Genomic DNA, 21472 nt, shown 5'->3' on the forward strand with positions numbered 1-21472 from the left:
TAATATTTAATACAGTTAATGGCCATATTATAATACAGTTATAGCCATAGTGGTCAATGTATAGTTCTATAGTTTATATAGCACTTAACTATTACAGATCTATGTCAGCGTGATTTGTCTGTTTTTGCATTTTATCACATGGTATTGTTGGGAGATCAGAAGAATGCACAAGCCCGGAGAGGCACGGGGCGAAGGGGTTTCCACCAGCAGAGCCAGTGACGCAATGGTTACCATAGCAACTCAGCTACTACACAGGCGACTTTTAACTTCTTCTACTGGCAGCTCTTCGCTCTTGTCTGTTGTAATCCAGCAAACTGCAAAGTGTGATTCAATGTTTTCGTGTAGCAGATAAGAGCAGATAAGAGCCGATCTGTCTGGGCAGAACAGGAAGTTCGTGCTTGTAGGCCACATTCCTCATTCTTGTATTCTTCTCATCTCTACACAGTATCTATCACATAGATCGCCACAGAGTTTACGCTGGCACAGTTCACTGGTACATGGTAGGTATCCCTCTTGCAGATTTTTTAGTGGAAATCATGGACCGCAAAGCGAGTCATGGTGTGCCTCAGTTCATAGTTAGCCGTTATCCATTCCCTGTTGATCATCGCGTCTGTGGAGAAGAAATCTAGCCATATATCTTCCCTTTAATAGGCTCTGATATGCTCCTGACGTGGGCAATGCTAATTCAAGCCTTAGATCTTCTATATAGAAGGGTTCTCTGGCAAGCAGGTAGACCAAGCGTGATGGGACAAACTTGGAGACTCCCAATGATTTTTTCATAAATCTAGCTTTTACCTTTCCAATTTCTTTGATGTCTTTCTTTTGCAGTTGTTCCCAGATTAGTGTCAGGCCGTAGGTTAATATCGGTGAGATCTCTCGCTTAAACACTTTCAACGCAGTTTCCAATGAAATTTTGTGTATATTCTGGATGTTATTCATGACAGATATGGCAGTTGCCACTTTTTCCTTGATGTGGTAGCTGAACGTGTTTCCGTTTGTCTGTACTGTTAATCCAAGATACTTAAACTGTGATACAACTGTTAGTGGTTCTCATCTGTGATATATTACCGGTATATCACTGGCTGCTGTCTTGCCACCTTTCCTGAAAGTCATTGTCACTGTTTTCTTCTCATTTAATTGCAATCCATTGTGTGTAACCCATGATGTAAGTTTATGGAATGCTTCTTGAATGTTTTTTATTTCACGAGACACCAGTACCATGTCGTCTGCGAATGCATATATTTTCTCATTTCCTGAAGCAATGGTCCTGTAAATATCCGCAGTCGCAATATTGAAGAGCAAGGGTCTAATTGGATCTCCTTTTAATACTCCAATCTTCTGCTCTAGTGGGTCTGACACGTCCACAATCAATCAATCAATCATACTGATCTGCATTTAGGGCAGTCGCCCAGGTGGCAGATTCCCTATCTGTTGTTCCCTAGCCTTTTCCGAAATGATTTCAAAGAAATTGGAAATTTATTGAACATCTCCCTTGGTAAGTTATTCTAAACCCTAACTCCCCTTCCTATAAATGAATATTTGCCCCAGTTTGTCCTCTTGAATTCCAACTTTATCTTCATATTGTGATCTTTCCTACTTTTATAGACGCCATTCAAACTTATTCGTCTACTAATGTCATTCCACGCCATCTCTCCGCTGACAGCTCGGAACATACCACTTAGTCGCGCAGCTTTTCTTCTTTCTCTCAATTCTTCTCAACCCAAACATTGCAACATTTTTGTAACGCTACTCTTTTGTCGGAAATCACCCAGAACAAATCGAGCTGCTTTTCTTTGGATTTTTCCAGTTCTTGAATCAGGTAATCCTGGTGAGGGTCCCATACACTGGAACCATACTCTAGTTGGGGTCTTACCAGAGACTTATATGCACTCTCCTTTACATCCTTGCTACAACCCCTAAACACCCTCATAACTATGTGCAGAGATCTGTACCCTTTATTTACAATCCCATTTATGTGATTACCCCAGTGAAGATCTTTCCTTATGTTAACACCTAGATACTTACAATGATCCCCAAAAGGAACTTTCACCCCATCAACGCAGTAATTAAAACTGAGAGGACTTTTCCTATTTGTGAAACTCACAACCTGACTTTTAGCCCCGTTTATCAACATACCATTGTCTGCTGTCCATCTCACAACATTTTCGAGGTCACGTTGCAGTTGCTCACAATCTTGTAACTTAATTATCACTCTATAGAGAATAACATCATCCGCAAAAAGCCTTACCTCCGATTCCACTCCTTTACTCATATCATTTATATATATATAAGAAAACATAAAGGTCCGATAACACTGCCCTGAGGAACTCCCCTCTCAACTGTTACAGGGTCAGACAAAGCTTCACCTACTCTAACTCTCTGAGATCTATTTTCTAGAAATATAGCAACCCATTCAGTCACTCTTTTGTCTAGTCCAATTGCACTCACTTTTGCCAGTAGTCTCCCATGATCCACCCTATCAAATGCTTTAGACATGTCAATCGCGATACAGTCCATTTGACCTCCAGAATCCAAGGTATCTGCTATATCTTGCTGGAATCCTACAAGATGAGCTTCAGTGGAATAACCTTTCCTAAAACCGAATTGCCTTCTATCGAATCATGTTATTAATTTCACAAACATGTCTAATATAATCAGAAAGAATGCCTTCCCAAAGCTTACATACAATGCATGTCAAACTTACTGGCCTGTAATTTTCAGCTTTATGTCTAACACCCTTTCCTTTATACACAGGGGCTACTATAGCAACTCTCCATTCATCTGGTATAGCTCCTTCGACCAAACAATAATCAAATAAGTACTTCAGATATGGTACTATATCCCAACCCACTGTCTTTCGTATATCCCCAGAAATATGATCAATTCCAGCCGCTTTTCTAGTTTTCAACTTTTGTATCTTATTGTAAATGTCATTGTTATCATATGTAAATTTTATTACTTCTTCGGCCTTAGTCTCTTCCTCTATCTCGACATTATCCTTGTAACCAACAATCTTTACATACTGCTGACTGAATACTTCTGCCTTTTGAAGATCCTCACATATACACTCACCTTGTACATTAATTATTCCTGGAATGTCCTTCTTGGAACCTGTTTCTGCCTTAAAATACCTATACATACCCTTCCATTTTTCACTAAAATTTGTATGACTGCCAATTATGCTTGCCATCATCTTATCCTTAGCTGCCTTCTTTGCTAGATTCAATTTTCTAGTAAGTTCCTTCAATTTCTCCTTACTTCCACAGCCATTTCTAACTCTATTTCTTTCCAGTCTGCACCTCCTTCTTAGTCTCTTTATTTCTCTATTATAATAAGCTGGGTCTTTACCATTCCTTACCTCCCTTAAAGGTACAAACCTGTTTTCGCATTCCTCAACAATTTCTTTAAAGCCATCCCAGAGTCTGTTTACATTTTTATTTACCGTTTTCCACCGATCATAGTTACTTTTTAGAAACTGCCTCATACCTGCTTTGTCAGCCATATGGTACTGCCTAACAGTCCTACTTTTAAGACCTTCCTTTCTATCACATTTATTTTTAACTACGACAGAAACAGCTTCATGATCACTAATACCATCTATTACTTCAGTTTCCCTATAGAGTTCATCTGGTTTTATCAGCACCACATCCAGGATAATTTCCCTCTGGTTGGTTCCATCACTTTCTGAATCAGCTGTCCTTCCCACATTAACTTATTTGCTATTTGTTGGTCATGCTTCCTGTCGTTCGCATTTCCTTCCCAATTCACATCTGGCAAATTCAGATCTCCCGCTACAATCACATTTCTTTCCATGTCGTTTCCCACATAGCTGACTATCCTATCAAATAATTCCGAATCCGCATCAGTGCTACCCTTTCCCGATCTGTACACTCCAAATATATCAAATTGCCTATTATCTTTAGAAATGAGCCTTACACCTAGAATTTCATGTGTCTCATCTTTAACTTTTTCGTAGCTTACAAATTCTTCTTTCACCAGAATGAAAACTCCCCCTCCCACCTTTCCTATTCTATCTCTACCATACACACTCCAGTGCCGTGAGAAAATTTCTGCATCCATTATATCATTTCTCAGCCATGATTCAACTCCTATTACAATATCTGGTAAATATATATCTATTAAATTACTTAATTCTATTCCTTTCTTTACAATACTTCTACAGTTCAACACTAACAATTTTATGTCATCCCTACTTGGTTTCCAGTTCCCTGTTCCCTTATCACCGCTCCCTAGGCCATCCCGTTTCCCTGAATGTACCTCCCTATTACCCTCCCAAACAAATTTCCTAACTTATACGTACCACTGCGGTTTAAATGAAGGCCATCCGAGCGCAGATCCCTATCTCCTACCCACCCATTAGGATCTAGAAATTTCACTCCCAGTTTCCCACATACCCACTCCATAGTCTCATTTAAATCCCCAATCACCCTCCCGTCAGTATCTGTCCTACACAGTATTCCACTAATAACAATCTCCGTTTTCTTAAACTTCACCCGTGCTGCATTTACCAGATCCCACACATCTCCAACTATGTTGGTACTTATATCAGCTTGCCTTACGTTGTTGGTACCAACGTGAAACACTACCACCTTCTCCTTCCCCTCCTCCCTCTCTTCTACTTTCCTCAACATCTGCCTCAACCTAATTCCTGGATAACTTTCTACCCTGGTTCCCTTTCCTTCACACACTTTCCCCACGTGTCTAACGATGGAATCCCCCATGACCAGAGCCTCAACCCTACCCACCTCATTTGATCCCCTGCCCTCCTGGTCAGCCCTATCTTTCCTGATAGCTGCAGAAGCTACTTCCTCCTCCCTTTTCTCCTTCCCATGACCTTGTTCCACCTGTCTTTTCCTATCCTCTACTCTACATTTCCCTTTCCTACCTTTTCCCTTCCTCCTACTTCCACGCATCTCAGCAACAGTTCCCTGTCCCTCATCTTCCCTCTGTTGTTCTACCTGGAGTGACTCGTACCGATTTCGCACAGACACCTGTCCTGAATTCTGATCCTGAATAGAGCCCTTGGCCTGCAATCTCCTTCCCCTTAGAACATTAGACCACCTGTCTTCTACAACTCCTCCCTTTCCTTCCCCTCCCTCTTGTACACCTACTGTAACCTGTACATTGTTTGAGGGAGTCCTATCTTCCTTCCTGTCTTCTGTGAGAATCCTAATTATCTCCCTCAAACTTTCCAACTCCTCCCTCATACCCCTCAATGCCTCACCACACCCACAATAAGTACACTCGCGCTCCTTAGCCATTCTTTACGGGGGGAAAATTTTAAATTAAAAAATAAAATAACTTATTTGCAAAAAAATAAATGAACGGAGGGATATATTATTTGGGATAGTACAGAACAATAAGCTAAATAATATACGACTACACTACAATACTACTTAGTCATGCTCTATTTTTTTGTCCTACAACCCCTAACAGGATAAAAACTGCTGTTAATTACTGAATATCGAAAGTAATACGCAAGAACTACACAATTCCCAACTGCAATTAAGCCTATCCTAATTTCAACAATATTTTAGTAAGAGTTTCTACGGATACCTCTACTACACCAGTACTACACAAATATTTTACAATAATAAAATAAGCACACTAAATTCTAGTAGGATATTACTCGTATACTACTGTACAGTACACTACAGTAATTTTTAAACTACTTTCAGACGTATCCTAATTACGATACCGGTACCGTACCGTATGTCACTACTAAGCACAACAGAAATGAAATTTGCAAGAACTACTGTACTCAAAGATTACCAACGAAGCTAAATGCTTAGACAAATTATTATTGGTATTACGGTCTAATAGATATACACGAAAGATAACACACGAATATAGCAGGCAAGATACGGCACTATCTAAATGTACTGTATCTATACTACAATGTTTCTACACTACACTGCGTTTGGTTAAATGCTTAAGTATAAAAAGGATTGCCGTACACGAAGAAATACACGAATATAACTGGCAAGATACTATCTAATATATTATACCTTATCTTCAGTACAATTCTACTGAAATGTGGTTATGTGATTATTACAGCTGGTGGATTACTATTATTTTCCCTACTCCACGGGACGGAGAAAAAAAAAAGTGTCCTTAATTAGGCCTACTGAAAAATACGAGGTTGTCTACAATCATTTCTCAAATATTTCTATCAAAACTACTACTACTACTACTCCAGGGACTTGAACTGCAATTACTGGGATATATGAACTTTATTATTATTAGCTGACCACTCATAAATACTGAAAGATCGAGGGAGCGAAATATAAATTTCGGATACTAACTACCTACTCAGAAGTAGAAATGAATGGAATACAAGGTCAGCTGATTTTTATTTATATTTATTTGACTACACACACCCTTTGTTCACGTCTGTAGCCAACAATGCAGGCAGGCCTTCGAGTAGTCAATAACAGTAATGTACATATTACCACGTATCTCGCCGATTACACTAGGGATGTCTTCCAAGGGATTTTCGGTTGCCATCAAGGTCAGTGTCCTGGCTTTGGTACCGTTGTGTGTTGGGGCGGGAGAATAACATCCACATTGTCATCTATCTGTATCATGTTGTTACTCAGAATATTCCTCAAAATTTTTGTGATGTGGTGTTTACCAGTAATTGCTTCTAGTTTCTCAATGATCATAGTCCTGTCATAGTCAAATAAAAGAGTCGTTCAAATGAACTAGTTAGTTCATGAACTAGTGGTGTTAAATTTGTTCAATGCTGCAGGTGCATGGTCATACTGCATTTGTCATCGGCCTTTGCATTGTAACCAACATTCTAAACGAAACACTTCAGCTCAGTCTTTATGCATACCCTATTAAATACTCTTGCGATGTACTTTAATGCGTGGAATTTTTGAAGTATTTACAGTCCATTTCCTAATGTTTCTTTGATTAGATCTACTCTGTCAACACCGCTAGCCCAACATATCCTGCAAGTGTAGTCATTGTTTCTTTTTGTACGTGTTGTCATACGGAATTATTTATCTCTCAATAACATTTCAAGAGGAATGACATTTGATGCAAAATTGTCAAGTGATTAATTTACGTTTGCTTATAAATGCTCAAGTGATTAGTTAATCTGTTATAAAGTATATTGCTGGAGTGAGTAATAGGTAAGGTAATGCATTTTTACCGTACTGTGGTAGTAGTGATTCGAAATTTAATTTATTACAATATGCATTGTCATGCGATGTAGATGGGAAATTAAGGTTATTTCGAAATTATTTTTTTCTTTACATATGTTGTTTTTCTGAATCTCGTGCATTTTAAAAAAAAGTATTTATATTTAATGACGTTTTTGAACTAATGCGTGTAGAAGTCTAAATTACATCTTTATCTCCTTGGTCACGTCATGCGTAAAAACATCAAACAACAGTGAACTTACAGGGTCTCCTTGTAATATCCCATTAGTTCGACTTACCCATTTTGACTTGCTGAAGTTGTCACATATTTGCACATAGTTTTTGGCCAGTATGTTACCGATAAGTCTCTTCAGCTACGTGCACCCAACGAGTCCCTTCAGTTTATATATAGCAACTTGACCTCTTTACCGTGTGGCAGGCCTTCGAGTAGTCAATAACAATAATGTACATATTACCACGTATTTCGCCGGTTACACTAGGGATGTCTTCCAAGGGATTTTCGGTTGCCATCAAAGTCAGTGTCCTGGCTTTGGTACCGTTGTGTGTTGGGGCGGGAGAATAACATCCCCCTCTTGTAAAATGCTACTAAAAGGGCCCCACAGGCTCCTAACGTGGGAGCGTCGGTTGCGACCAGAGAGCCCTTAGCTGAGTCCTGGCATTGCTTCCACTTATGTCCAGGCTCCTCATTTCATCTTTGCTACATAACCTCCCTTGGTCTAATCTTGTTCTTTTCCGACCCCGACGTTATTAGGTCTTCTGTCATCTTTTTATCAAATTCAGCATAAACTACTCTCTTCCAGTTCTTGAACAGTCCTCTCACCATAACAGTTTGCAATTGTGAACTGGGGCCTATAATTTCATCCTTAAGGGAGGGTTGTATTCAAAAGCATTTTTGACATGCATTTTGTCAAACTGGAGGACTGCAATTTTCTCGTCGTCTTTATATAAGACAACATATTCATATGTAAAATATCTTCCAGGATTCCACTTCCGTTTAATGTGTCAGTTTTGGAAAAGGTTAATGCAGATTTTGTCACATATAAATGGAAGGTTTCTTCCCTAGACACCCTAAAGTGGATGCCGCCGATATGTTTTCTTCAGTTCAGTACACGCATTTTTGCTGGTTTGTATATTTTGATTTTCAGTAAGAATTCCTTTCATACCATTCGCCAGTTTTGTGTGGATACTCTGAACAGTATGTTTTAAATTCCTATTTTAATTAACTCATTATGCAAATTACACATGGATATGCGGCTTTGCCTCCCCTGCGAACCATGTGACCATGCTGCAGTGGGAAGGCTTGCCTGTCTCAGTGAAGCAGATAGCCGAGCCGCAGGTGCAACCATATCGGATGGGTATCTGTTGAGAGACCAGACTAACGAATGGGTCATCGAAAGGGGGCTAGCAGCCTTTTGGAAGTTGCAATTACGACTGTCTAGATGATTGACTGATAAGGCCTTGTAATAGTACTCAACATGAATAAGCTGTGTTGATACTGCTACAAGGCCTGAAAGCTACAGGAAAATACAGCCTTAACTAACTCCCAAGGACATGCAGCTCTCTCTGTATGAATGATGTACTGATGATGGCTCCCTCCTGGGTAAAATATTCCAGAGGTAATATAGTCCCCCATTCGGATCTCCGGGTGGGACTACACAAGAGGAGGGGGGGGAATCGACAAGAAGATGGGATACTGACATTCTGCAAGTTGGAGCATGGAATGTTAGAAGTTTGAATCGTTGTGGTAGGTTAGAGAATCTGAAGAGGGAGATTAATAGACTAAAGTGATATGTAATTGGTATAAGTAAAGTATGTTGGCAGGAAGAGCAGGATTTTTGGTCAGGCGACTACAGAATTATCAACACAAAATTAAACAGGGCAAATACAGGAGATGGTTTAATATATATATATATAAAATAAGAGTTTTATCTGTACATTGATAAGAATTGATGAAGAATGGTATTTCTGTATTGGCCGTGGCCATAGTAACAAGGAAATGCACTTTTTAATTTTCCGTAATTTCTGTCTGTATGTAGGGTCAGTCAGGGTAAATATGAGACATTTTCTACAACTTTGTTCATAAATTATAAACTACAACAGTGACAGTTATACAAATAATCATAATAAGTTGTGACTGGTGTTACAAAAAAAACTGGAAACAACAGATTACTATATATTCATTAACTTTTCAAAAATAAATATAAATGTGTGTCTCATTTTTAACCTGCAAAAGGGGGAATTATGCGACAACCCAGAGGAAAATTGAGACAGTATTGTAGCAGACTGTAAAATCATATTGGATAGTTAATAGGGTAATTGTGAGACAGCTTGGGGTCAAAGGAAGACAGGAAAAAATCTGGGTGTAATAGTTTACAACACTTTCCTCAGTTTTATTATAGGAACAAAATGGCCATGTTTTGATACCACCGAATTTAGGCTTGAAATACATTTTTATACTTATTTCTGACAAAAATTACTTTGTATAGATTGTTGACATTATACCATCTAATTAAATGGTACTTGAGCTTTATGTCTGAATTTATGTTACATTTTAATTAGGCCTATACTGTAAACAGAATGGTGAAAAAATGAGACATATCACTTGGTTAAAATTGTAGTAGTTCTAGTTTTTTTTTTTCAAAAACATCAACTGTTCCTGGGAATGCAAATGTTATGCCTCTACCTTTCCCTGTTATTATTGGAACAGGCAATTTCCCTAGTAATGTTAACTTTTCCACAGCGGATACATCATTTTCATTAAGCCTGAACACAGTTTTATTATTTTCCACACAATTGAGAGACATAATTTGCATGTGTCCACCTTCCAGAACTTTCTGAACAGTGGCAACATATTTATATTGAAAAGAATGCCGCTTTCCAGAACTTTCAAAAAGTACAAGTACAAAGTCACCCGGATTTACTTCATCTGCCACGGTCATTTCCACAGCATCTTTGTCGAGCAGATCAACTTCATCAAGACTGTCACCGCTACCTTGCTAATCTTCATCTTCGCTTGTAGCTGAGTCAGAAGAATGAACTTCTGCTCTTTTCTTAAATGGAAGTTTAACTATTGGAACTGTTGCCTTTTGAATACCTGTACCCTTTCTATCCTTCTTATGAAGTGGTTTCTGCTTTTCCCTCACAAGCTGGGAATACTCTTCAGATGTTATCACCTTTGCTGTTGGGTCCACTCTTCTTCGCTTCAGCATTGGTTTTGTCAGTGTGTTTGATTTTTGAAAGTAGGATATTCTCAAAAGAATTTTCAGGAAGTGTATCAGGAAAAGAGTCCGTAGGAATGACAAACATAAGTATTTAGGTACAGAAACAAGTGTACCAAGTGTCTCATTTTTCCCCTAAAAGTGTCTCACTTTTACCCTAATGATGTCTCATATTTACCCCCTTTTTTTAAAATGAATTTTCTTCTCAAATCAAAAAATTAAAAATTGTGTTTTCAAGCTGAAAACGAAGATTCTCCCTTACACTACCAAATAAAACCAGAAACACTTTCCTGGATATTTGGGTTGAACCAGAGTAACAAAATACAAAGTTCAATGCATGAAAGTTTTTTGGTTAGAAAAAACACCACTCAGGAAAAACTTGTCTACTGCTAGATATATAGTTCGGACACTTTCCAATTATTTTACCATAATGGATATAAGACTAATATATAATATCATTCATGCAAAGTGTTGAGATTATTAATCAGAGCAGAAAAAACTGAGTGTCTCACTTTTTCCCTTTTTTTTTTTTTTTGTCTGTCTCATAATTACCCTGACTGACCCTACACGCATCGCAAGAAAACGGCTGAAGAGAATTTAATGAAAATCGGTATATAAAGTCGGGGAATAAGTCGTTACAATCTAGGCCATAAATAATTTTATTCACGCTGAGTGAAATGGTACCGTAGTTTAGGGGAAGGCCTAAAATTTATTTATCAAATATTTATGTTATTAGTGGTCCCATCGATAAACACTATCATTTATGTCTTATAAGTTTTTACCATACCTGCTATGATAAGAAATATTTATGAATTTGTATTTTTGTTGCTACGTCCATATTAGCGCCGAGCCACGAGGAAACAGAAATTAATAAAAATCGATATGTAAATTTGGGGAATAAGGAACTACAGTCTGTTATAAATAATTATATTTACCCTGGTTGAAATGGTAGTTTAGGGGAAGGTGCCTAAAAAATAATGTTTAATTGATCATATAAAAAAGTACTACATAACAAAAGTTATAGAGAATACAGTCTCTGATCATTTATGTCTTGTTCAGTTTTACCGTACCGACTATGATACGATTGGCGGTGATTTATTTATTTATTTATTTATTTATTTGTTTGTTTGTTTGTTTGTTTGTTTGTTTGTTATGAAGGAACAATCGCTTGAATAATAACACAAGAGGGAGTCATGAAAGAAAGGAGGAAACACTTTACATTAGATGCCCTAACATCACAGAGTCAGAAGAAGACTGTGAAGGTCTGCAATATAGAAAGCTCATAAAACTGATCAACATTAACATTACATTGACCATTGTTTGTTGTGATGTGCTTTGTGTCTTCTGCTGCCATTCATCTCCAATAGATAGGATTACTGCTGTGTACCAATTATAACAGCTTGCCTGAATATTGGTGGGAAGTAACTGGGGAGTTAGATCTCTCTCTTCTTTAGCATGCCATTCAACTTAAATTTTCTGATATACTGCTATGTAACACTGGTTCATCATAGTTCCAGCTATTAGATTCCTACTCTGAGGTACTGATTGGAATGAGCAGTGTGCACACTTAACGGAATAATGGCCGAGGAGTGTTCGCAGCTGACTGCGGCCTGGTCATTCCAGCTCTGGAACTTCGGACTGTTAGATCGGCAGCGTGGTACTGTTATAAGAAATAAATTGACAAGAGGTTTCAGCTTTTCTATACAATATGAAAATCCACAGCTTGTTTCCAGTCATTCGACCGGGTCAGGAATGGAATGAATGAAGCCCCCATCTACCGGCGAGGATTGGAATTGTGCCGGCCGCCAAAGCCTGTCACTCCCGTGGGACAATGATTAATGAATGACAAATGAAATGATATTGGAGAGTGTTGCTGGAATGAATGATGACAGGGAAAACTGGAGTACCCAGAGAAAAACCTGTCCCACCTCCACTTTGTGCAGCACAAACCTCACATGGAGTGTCCGGGATTTGAACGATGGAACCCAACAGTGAGAGGCCGGCGCGCTGCCGCCTGAGCCACAGAGGCTCTTTTCAATACAATATATCAAGTAAATAATATTACATTAGTCATGGGACTAGTTTCAGCCACTTAATGGCCATCTTCAGCCAAAATAAAAATTAAACAGATCATGTGATAACTAAAACATATGTATATAAGATAAAGACAATGTTGCAGGAATAATTATAACATTAAAATGCATATAACAACAAAAGATGGTTGTGATCTTTTTGTTATAATACAATGACATCACGGAACAAAAGTGAAATGTATAGCTTATAAGCATAGTACTGTTCGTTAAAAGTGAGGAAATGTGTGGTTTTTCATTTGGTCGAGTATTTCATACGATAGCATTGCTTTTAATCGCGACATTCCTACTGACGTCATTGTAATGATCTACGTTGACTTCAGTTGAGAAAACCACAGAGACAGTCTTTCTGAGAATTCCGTAGCGAAGCTTAGGTACATCAGCTAGTAATGAATAAGAAAATAGGGAAGCTGGTAAGCTACTACAACCAGCATAGTGAAAGGATTAGTGTATTGTTGTTGAGATACACAGCAAACCAATGCCCACCACAATAGCGCATGTCTATATGCCTAACAGTTCAGCAGATGACAAAGAAATCAAAAGAATATCTGAAGAGATAGAAGATTTAATACAATGTGTAAAAGGTGACAAGAATCTTATCGTGATGGGAGACTGGAATGCAGTGGCAGGCCAAGGAGAGAAGGTAATACAGAAGGAGAATTCAGATTGGGACAAAATAATGAAAGAGGAAGTCGGGTGGTTAAATCTTGCATGGATCATAATTTATTCCTTGCTAAAACTTTGTTCAAACACCACAAAAGATGGCTGTAAATGCAGGTGAGATCTGGAGACACTGGAAGGTGTCAAGTAGATTTCATTATGATTAGGAAGAGATTCAGAAACCAGGTGTAGGATTGCCAAACTTTCCCAGGAGCAGATGTGGACTCTGACCACAACTTGCTGGTCATGAAATGTCATCTTAAGTTGAAGAAATTGAAGAAAGGAAGGAATGCGAGATGGGATCTAGACAAGTTGAAAGAAAAGAGTGTGAGGGATTGTGTCATGGAACATGTTGCACAAGGACTAAATGAAAAGGCTGAAGGAAACACAATAGACAGTTGTAAGGAATGCAATCAGTAGGGCTGTTAACACATTGACTGCCAGACACTTAAGTGGCCATTCAACTCCCTAGGCCAGCCATTTTTCACTCCTGCAGGTAAATTATCGTCCCTAAAATGAAATGTCTACAACTTGGAAACTAGTGGTACTAAACGAATGAAACTTGAAAAATAGGCTACCTTTAATACACTTACCGGGCGAGTTGGCCGTGCGCGTAGAGGCGCGCGGCTGTGAGCTTGCATCCGGGAGATAGTAGGTTCGAATCCCACTATCGGCAGCCCTGAAGATGGTTTTCCGTGGTTTCCCATTTTCACACCAGGCAAATGCTGGGGCTGTACCTTAATTAAGGCCACGGCCGATTCCTTCCAACTCCTAGGCCTTTTCCATCCCATCATCGCCATAAGACCTATCTGTGTCGGTGCGACGTAAAGCCCCTAGCAAAAAAAAAAAAATTAATACACTTAAAGGCGTAGTATCTGGAGTAACTGTCTCTGGGATGTAGAACTACCTTGCAGCCTGAACTGTAGAATGTGGTTCCACTCGTGATTTTGTTCTTGGCACACGCTACACTGCCTGATACAGGACTTCTTTTCACTACCATGTAGTTTAACCAACTTGCGGCCCGACATTTTCCCATACAGTCTAGACGCAGTCTTTCCTTGGCGCCCTCTTGAGATAGTCATCACACTTTCCCGATGGTCCTGCTACAGGCGATGTAGTGACTTCTATTGTTCCAGATTCATTACTGTCTGTTGTTTTTCTCTTCTTCTGGTGCAGTTGAATCAAGAAGTTGTTCTATCACATTCTGAATAAAATCAATGAGTTTGGTTCTAGGATTCTGAAGTTTATGTAATGCATTTGCATTACAAATTGTGCACATTAAATACATGAAAACTTTTTTGGGCCATTTCTTTGATTTCCTAATGAACAGGTAGTAAGCCATGTGTTGGTCAGCATTATCCACCACATGCGTATGACATTATTATAATCAATTGTTTCTGGTTTCATCACCATCTTGCTGCTCGTGATTATGGTTTCTGACATGTGTTCTGTGTGAAGTGTTGAAATCATGTTCGCAACACGCTTGTCTTACCGTGACTGCACGAGGATGTCATTATGCCACTTGAACATTTCTCCTTGTTTTAGTGTTTTGGAAACTTCAACTAGTTCCTTTGGCAATCCACAGTTTTGCCTAACGGTGCCAATGACACTGAACTTCTTTTGTAACAATACCAGGGTTAGTTTGACACTGTTATAAATATTATAGATGTAGTATCCCTTCTCCTATGGTTCCAAAAGTGAAGTGACAGTGTTCTGTAGTGGTACAGACTTTCCATCATAAATTTGAAAGGAACAAATATATCCAGTTGCACTTTCACACAACAACCGAACTATTATACTGTACCTAGTTAGTTTGCCTCGATTGTATACCCAAATGACAAACTTCCACACCATGCCAACATTCCTTCATCAAAAGCTAATTTCCGCCTTGGGGTGTATACAGTCCTAAAGAGATTGAGAAAATGGTTCAAGAGTAACTTAACTTCATATAGCCTGTCAGGGCTATTGTCTTGTGTTGCATTATTATTATTATTATTGAAATGAAGGAATTTAGAAATCAGTTCAGATCTGTTCCTTCACATTGTATCATTGAAAATTGGGGTGGCAGTAATCTGTCGAGTTGACCAATACATAGATAATTGCGTTTTTTTACAATACCAGTGAGCATCCACAGTCTCCTAAAAACTTATTCATTTCATCAGGTACTACTGGTTTCCATTGTTGAAATTGAGCATGCTTTGTCATTGGCCTAGGAGTGTTGCTTTGTACACAAAGCATTGAAATAAAGTCATCTGTAATGAAAGCCTTGAAATACTCCATGCATGAAGATGTGTTTGAAAATAGGTATTTTATTCCATTATCTCCTGTAAATTGTATGTAGTTAGGCCTACCGTCAACATCTGATCAGTCATATTCTTGTATTGCAGCTGGTACATGTGTGAAGCACGTGGCTACTCCAATATCGTCACTGTTGTGCTTAACTACACTTAACACTTCTTCAACCCACTATTGCTTGCTAATTCATCTTATTCTGAATCACCATCGGCATAAATTTCACCTTAAAATATAATTTTCTGTCAAAACTTTCACACTGAAAGCTGCCATTGCAGCATACTGTGTGACAACTCAAATTCAAACATAAAATACTTGCAAAATTCTGAATATATTGCAATGACCGAGCTCGATAGTTGCAGTTGTTTAAGTACGGCCAGTATCCAATATTAGGGAGATAGTAGGTTCGAACCCCACTGTTGGCAGCCCTGAAGATGGTTTTCTGTGGTTTCCTCATTTTCACACCAGGTAAATGCTGGGGTTGTACCTTAATTAAGGCCATGGACACTTCCTTCCCACTCCTAGCCCTTTCCCATCCCATCGTCGCTGTGTCGGTGCGACGTATAAGCAACTTGTAATAATAATATATTGCAATGAACAAGACATGAATTGATTTGCCAAAGAATAAATAACAGCCTGTGAACAGTATTTGTTTATCTGTTGATGAAATAGTGAAATATTTCAACCCGTGCACCAACACGACCTACAGTAGGTCACGTTTGGTTCTCTGGAAGGATTTTGTGTACACGATGCGTTTGGCAGCCAGTGACTTAAAAAAAAGTTAGGAAAGGAAAGAACAGCTAAGAAACAATGCATATCTCAGGAGATACTGTACCTGATTGATGAATGATAAAAATACAAGAATGCAAAAAATGAGGAGGTCAGAAAAGAATACAGGTGATTAAAGAATGAGGTAAATAGAATGTGCAAGTCAGCTAAGGGAGAATAGCTAAAGGAGAAGTCCAAGGATGTTGAAGGATGTATGGTCCTTGGAAAGGTAGATACTGCATACAGGAAAATAATGTAAACCTTGGGAGAAAGGAAAACTGTGTGTTTGAATATTAAGAGCTCAGGTGGAAAACCACTTCTAGGGAAAGAAGACAAGGCAGAAAGATGGCAGAAACATATCCAACAGTTGTATCAAGGTAAAGAAGTAGATGATATGGATCTGGAACAAGAAGAGCCTGTTGATGTTGAAATGGGAGACCCCATTTTGAAATCAGAATTTGACAGAGCTTCTTCGAGAGACCTAAATAGGAAGAAGGAACTTGGAATAGATGACATTCCCTCTGAATTACTGACTGTCCTAGGAGAAACCAGCATGATGAGGTTATTCCATTTAGTTTGTTAGATGTATGATTCAGAAGAAATACAGAATGTTGTTATTCCTATTCCCAAGAAATCTGGTGCTGATACGTGTGAAAATTACTGCACTATTAGTTTAGTATCTGGCCTGCTAAATTTTAGCACGCATCATTTACAGAAGAATGGAAAGACAAGTTGAAACTTAGTTGGGAGAAGATCAATTTGGCTTCAGAAGAAATGTAGGAACACATGAAAAGAACAGGTGGTAAAGAAAATTCAAAGAGGAATTTGGAAAGCGAAGAAATCAAAACCTGGAGATTTGCTGATGATATTGTTGTTTTATCTGAGTCTGCAGAAGTTCTAGAAAAATTGCTGAATAGTGTGGACAGAATCTTGGGGAAGGAGTACAAGATGAAAAAAAATAAGTCCAAAACAAAAGTAGCCTAATGGAGTGCAGTCAGACGGTCAGGTGATGCAGGAAATATTAGATTAGTAAATGAAGTCTTAAAGGAAGTATACATATATTGTTACTAACAATGATAGAATTAAGGACATAAAATGCGGACTAGCACAAGCAAGGAAGGTCTTTCTTAAGAAAAGAAATTTGCTCACTTTGAACATACCAGGAACATTGATATATGGAAGTGAAACATGGACGATAACTAACTCAGAAAGAAAGAAAGAAAGGTGTTTCACAGTTTGAGCAGGCACTTCGCAGATAAGACATTGAAACCCATGACAAGCAGAAACTATGTCAGATCCAACCGCGTCCTCCACCCACCTTTAGATGTGACCTGAGTGGCTGCATGTTTCATGTGAAGATTGGCTTGATCCGTCATCAGCGACATCTCCACAGAGCCAACAGACTTTACGAAGAATTACAGGAGAAAAACGTATTCTCGGAAATAGGTAGCGGCCGACAAATTAAAAGAGGTTTTGTGCACCCATTTTTGCCGTAGAATTTCTGTCTCTCTCTTTGGTAGATTATACTCCACATGTCTGTTTCTACTACCAGAGCATGTTCTGAATAAGTAGTGTTCATTGTATATATCACAACACACCACCTGGAGAACATAACCGGGGTTAGCAAACTTACAAGCACCATGTTTTTGTAACTTTTTCAGCATTTCAAAGTTTGCATGCATTATGCATTTGCATGTATTCCTGTCATGAGCATTAACGTCTGGCTCCGTGGCTAAACGGTTAGCATACTTGCCTTTCGTCCCAGGGGTCCCAGGTTTGATTCCTGGCAGAGTCTGGAATTTTAACCGTAATTGGTTAATTCCGCTGGTACGGGGGCTGGGTGTATGTGTTGTGTTCATCATCATTTCATCCTCATCACGACGCGCAGGTCGCCTACAGGCATCAAATCAAAAGACCTGCATCTGGCGAGCCGAACTTGTCCTCGGACACTCCCGACACTAAAAGCCATACGCCATTTCATCAACATTAGCTTCAAGTATCCAGAATGGCTCGGCACGACAGAAACTGGGATAACTTAACTTGTATGGAACAGTAGTCCAGAATTTCTCGTGTAAGTTCTGAAGACTGCTGTTCAAGTATCGCTTCTGCTTTTTTCTTTTCTTTTTTGTTATGCATTCCTTTTTACCAGGACACATTCTTCTTGTGTTCTCGTTCCTTTCTAAGAAAGTAATTACATCCTTCATTTGTTCTGTAATGAATTTTTCTTTAGGTTTCTTAATTTCATAAAGCGGTTGATTAATGTTACTTTGAAACCTCTATTTGATAAGACATCCTTGAAGATGCAGAGAGCAATCTATATTTCTTTAAGATTTGTCCTCTCAGTGATCTATAATACAACTGTTTCTGTCTATGGCTGTTACCTAACGAAAGAAAACTCTCTTTCAATTGGGCAGATAGTACTTCTCCAAACAGAAGTTCCTCTCTTATGGCTGGTGATACTTATCATTTCCTATTAATGTAGAGACTTTGTTATGGGGCAAGTCCACTGGTCACTTGCTGTCACGGTTTTTTCAATCTCTTTTAACCTGTAAAGCCTTTTTCTGTACTTTTCAGTCTCAGCCCTAGAATGTTTGAATTGTACTTCAATTTTCCTCATTTTCTTGCACATCTTGCTTCTGTCTTTTCTAATTTGTTTGCAACCTACTGATTTTTTTGCCAGTACTAATGCATGGTGTGTCAGAAGACATATTATCATTGAATGAAGAAGAATTTAGAACAGAGTTATTGACTAAATAAGTTTCTAATATTTTCTTTAATTCTTGCAATAATTTTTAGAATTTTCTTTTCATTGTTTTCTCTTTTGTATATGTTCTCTTGCATTCATTTCAATACGGATTTCACATGCCCCATTTCTTTTTTCTTCAAATATTTTAACTACTCCTTCAACCTCTTCTCTTCCAACTTTTTTGAGTCCTCCTCCTTAATTCTGCATGCATCCTATCATATCCTCTCTTCCTTAATTTAGCGTCACTCTTGGGTAATATCCCCATATTAACTAAAGAACTGAAAAAAAGAAAGGATGAAAGAATGAGTGAAATGAAGAACAAACCTAACTTTGTCAACGTAGTGAACATTTAGGCCTTATGACAGCTATATTTTAATTTTCACCAGGAAAGAACACATAATTCATTCATTCGTTATTACCCCACTCATAATTCCCTCCTGGTGAGGGAATGATATTTTAAAACTTGTTAATACTACATACTGCAGTACATGTATTTCAAGGTTATGAAACATGTAGGTTAAACTGCTTCCTACAGGTGAGTTAACAGTATATAGTTCATATTTTTAGGTGTAATGATAAATTAATGACATTCAGGGAGGTAAAAACACAACTTACAAAATATTTGCTGTAATGTTCTTTCAGAAGTAAACAAACTTTTGCCTCCAGCAGTTCTCCTGTGTATCAAAATGGTTGCCACGAAATTATAGAAACACACTTGCACTTGAAGGTGCTACTTCCAGCTGGAAATTTTCCATATTAACAATCTATGTGAGGGAATGACGTCATATCAGAGGGATGAACTTTACGGCATTATAGAAAATTAATGTTCATTTAAAAAAATTACAAACTTGTTTTAACAATCCCTTAATGTCTACTTACCATATTCTGTAACTTAATGGTCCATATGTTTGTTTCAAGAACTTGTCATTAAGTAACGTTTCTTGCAAAGTAGCTTTACACACTAAATGAAAGTGCTCCTTTAGCAATGTATGGAACCATGATAAATTGGCGTGGCCTCTGGAAATTACTGTTACCAGTAAACAGCAGTTACTATCATGCTAGACACTGTTGATTAGTTATATCCATTGAACTGTAGGTAGTATTGGAATGACGGCTGTATGGGAACGAAGTGCGGTTTCCGGTGAGACTAGCTGTATGGCGGATGGTCTCTTGCAAACTTCGCATGATGTCAAATCAAATCAAAATCTCTTTATTTGCAAATGAGGTGTCTACCTCGGTGGCAAATGGTACACTAAAATACATTATTGTCAAGCACTAAATTTTAAATTAACAAGAGACGAAGAAAATTTTCCTAGAATACAATATTATACAATTTACGCTAATAATTTGTTCTATTAAACACACACATATCATCCTTAATAAATTTATATTGTTTACAAAATTCTACTTATAATATCTTACAAACATAGTCAACTCATATACAGTATGTGGAATTACTTCTAATAATAATATACAACTGGTATAAGATTAAAATTAACATTGAATTTATTTACATATTTATATTTTACCCATTTTGGAACCTAAGTAGCATAACGACCTGCTGCGTCTTAACCAGAGCCCCTTTTGCCACCACTTTTCAGAGTTCCTAAAGGGCCTTCACAGCTACCGTAGCGGTCCCAGGGCCCTCGAAGTCCCCACTGTACTTCACTCCTACAGGCAGTCCCCTACTTGGGCTGTCCAAACTCCATAGACCAGGGGATGGCATTAATTTATTCACACACATTTTTTATTTACAATATCCTGCACTGGTCGAATGCCCTCTAACATTTCATTTATTTTCTCTGTTGTTGTTTATTCTCTTCTTGAATATCTGTACAGATTTTGGAAAAGGATCAAACACTATCCCTGGTAAACTGTTCCACTCCTTCACGCCCTTCCCAATGAATGAAAATTTACCCCAATCGCTTCTGCTAAAATTCCTTCTAATTTTGTACTTGTGGTCAGTTCTACCAATATAATTATTTTCCAACTGAAGCCTCTCACGGATATCTCTCCATGCTGCTTCTCCTGTATAGGCTCTATATAATCCTATAAGTCTAGTTTTCTCCCTTCTCTTACTTAAAGTTTCCCAACCAAGTTCCTTTAACATTTCTGATACACTACTCTTTCTCCTGAAATCCCCTGTTACAAACCTTGCTGCTTTCCTCTGCACACCATCTAGTTCTTTTATTAGGTATTCTTGGTGAGGATCCCAAACACTGTTTGCATATTCCAATAATGGACGAACCATACTTAAGTAACTTTTTTCTTTTAATTCTTTGTTGCATCCTTTAAGTAGCCTCATTATGACATGTAACGATCTGTATGCTTTCCCAACAATGTCATCAACATGACCCTTCCAATGCAAATTACTTTCAAATCTCACACCTAAGTATTTGCACTTGCCATCTTTAGGGATAACTACCTCATCCAAAGTATATTCAAATTCAGTTTTAAAGCTCCTGTTTGTAAATGTTGTAACAGTTGATTTGCCTCCATTAATCTTCA

At 38.2% G+C, this 21472-nt stretch overlaps 1 long non-coding RNA gene across 1 annotated transcript in view; it reads left to right on the forward strand.

Annotated features, from left to right (window-relative positions):
- The first annotated feature begins 6868 nt into the window (after window positions 1–6868).
- The window catches only part of LOC136881751 (uncharacterized), a 70508-nt gene continuing 55904 nt past the window's right edge, over window positions 6869–21472 (forward strand). The window contains exon 1 of the long non-coding RNA XR_010861038.2: window positions 6869–7160. This is a non-coding gene — a long non-coding RNA (uncharacterized lncRNA). The remainder of the gene's footprint in view (window positions 7161–21472) is intronic.

Source organism: Anabrus simplex, chromosome 1 (genome assembly GCF_040414725.1).
Source record: "Anabrus simplex isolate iqAnaSimp1 chromosome 1, ASM4041472v1, whole genome shotgun sequence".
Classification (NCBI taxonomy): Eukaryota; Metazoa; Arthropoda; class Insecta; order Orthoptera; family Tettigoniidae; genus Anabrus; species Anabrus simplex.